This window comes from Neoarius graeffei, chromosome 7 (genome assembly GCF_027579695.1).
Source record: "Neoarius graeffei isolate fNeoGra1 chromosome 7, fNeoGra1.pri, whole genome shotgun sequence".
Taxonomy (NCBI): domain Eukaryota; kingdom Metazoa; phylum Chordata; class Actinopteri; order Siluriformes; family Ariidae; genus Neoarius; species Neoarius graeffei.
In genome coordinates, this window is record NC_083575.1 from 37553665 (window position 1) to 37555729 (window position 2065).

Below are 2065 nucleotides of genomic sequence, written 5' to 3' on the forward strand. Positions count from 1 at the left end.
GTTGCCGTTGTGAAGTCGTCTGGATGAGTAGAATGGATTTGTTTACGATGACGTCACAACCACATGACTGTGAGTGCTTCACGCCGGGTAGAAGTGTAACGAACTCAATGCGAGTTGTCAACAAATCCTATAACTTGGTTCATGAAACGCGCTTACAAAATATTTTCACTGTGAATATTTATTGTGTAATGGTGCAAAGTGAGAGAGAGAGAGAGAGAGAGAGAGACTCTGCCCTTAGGGCAGAGTCAATCCCGCCAGCAAAAATAGGGGGAAAAAAAGGAGCGATCTTACCTCTTCAGATGTGGGTTTAAGTCCTACAATACATTCTTCAAAAAGGGCGTAGAAGAAATTAATCCATCAACATGTATCATTCAGTTTATTCCGGACCATTAAAGACGCCGCCTTCCGCGTAGAATCATACGTCATCCTCGTCGCCATATTGGATAGGTCAAAGCGGAGAATAAAGATTCATGTGCTGCGTTTAAGTGTACCAACAGGTTTACCGTCCAAACGAGATCATATGGGATTACCTTTCACAGGTGAGAAACAACAAATTAATCCATCAACGTGTATCATTCAATTTATTCCGGACCATTAAAGACGCCGCCTTCCGCGTAGAATCATGTCATCCTCGCCGACATTTTGGAGAGGTCAAAGCGGAGAATAAAGATTAGCTGTGTTTAACTGTACCAACAGGTTTGCCATCCAAACAAGATCACATGGGATTACCTTTCACAGGTGAGACTGGAAAAATACTTTTCATTGTATTTGGTCATTATAATGTAATTTTACAAACAGATTTTCCTGACTTTGTGGCTAATATGAAGTCTCGCGCATAATAGTTTATGCGCATGCGTCCTTACTTCTTCTATTGTTCTGGTGTCTTCGAAGGGACCGTCTTACAGCGCCCCTAGAGGTGTGGCATGTGTATTGCATCGTTTTCAGCAAGCGTTGCGTTGCCATATGGACCTGATATTTTACTGATTGTTGCCCATTTGGACGCGATATATTTTTAAATAACATCTCATTGCCGTTGTCGTGTGGATGTAGCCTAAATTGACCATAGGTGTGAATGTGAGTGTGAATGGTTGTCTGTGTCTATGTGTCAGCCCTGTGATGACCTGGCGACTTGTCCAGGGTGTACCCCGCCTTTCGCCCGTAGTCAGCTGGGATAGGCTCCAGCTTGCCTGCGACCCTGTAGAACAGGATAAAGCAGCTAGAGATAATGAGATGAGATGAGATTTCAGATAGGGCATCACTCACACTCTCTCTCTCACACACACACACACACACACACACACACACACACACACACACACACACACACACACACTTTCTTGTGTGACATAATGCATTCCCTAGTCCTTTAGTGTCACCTTAATGTCCAGGTCAGACAGCAGAAAGACGCATGCTGCGACCTGAGATCAGTCGGGTGGCGACTGTCTGTAGGTAGACACAAGTAGTTGAAAACTAGTTGCAGCCTGCCATCTAACCTGGGCGTAACCATCACAACTAAATGCCTAACCCCAACTCTCAACCAAAACCTAACCTAAATTTAATTCTGACCTGAAGCTTAGAACTAAATCTTAACCCTCACACAGCCCTTTCAAGAAGTGAAGACTTGTCAAAATATCCTCACTTCCCAAAAATGTTCTAACTCTGTTGGTTATAAATAAATAAATAAACCAACATATTCCAGTTTGCAATATGTAGCAAGTACACACACAGTCCAGTATTTAATTTAAATTAAAAACCATGCACAATCAGAATTTTCAGAAAGATGTTCTAACATCCCATTTTATTCCATTGCCTGTCAGCAAGCACAGCTTTGCCTAAATAACAGCACCATTTAAGTTCTACAGAAAGCTTTTATTCCAGTATTGCCCATCCATCCATTATCTATCCTGTGCATCAGACAGGGTCATGGGGGAAGCTGGAACCAATCCCAGCTGCCTTCAGATGAGAGATGGGGCACCTGGGCAGGTGATACCAACTCATTTCAGTGGAAAGTAGCTAATGCATGCTCAAAAGAAAAGAATAAACTTTTCTCAGAATAAAAAAGAAT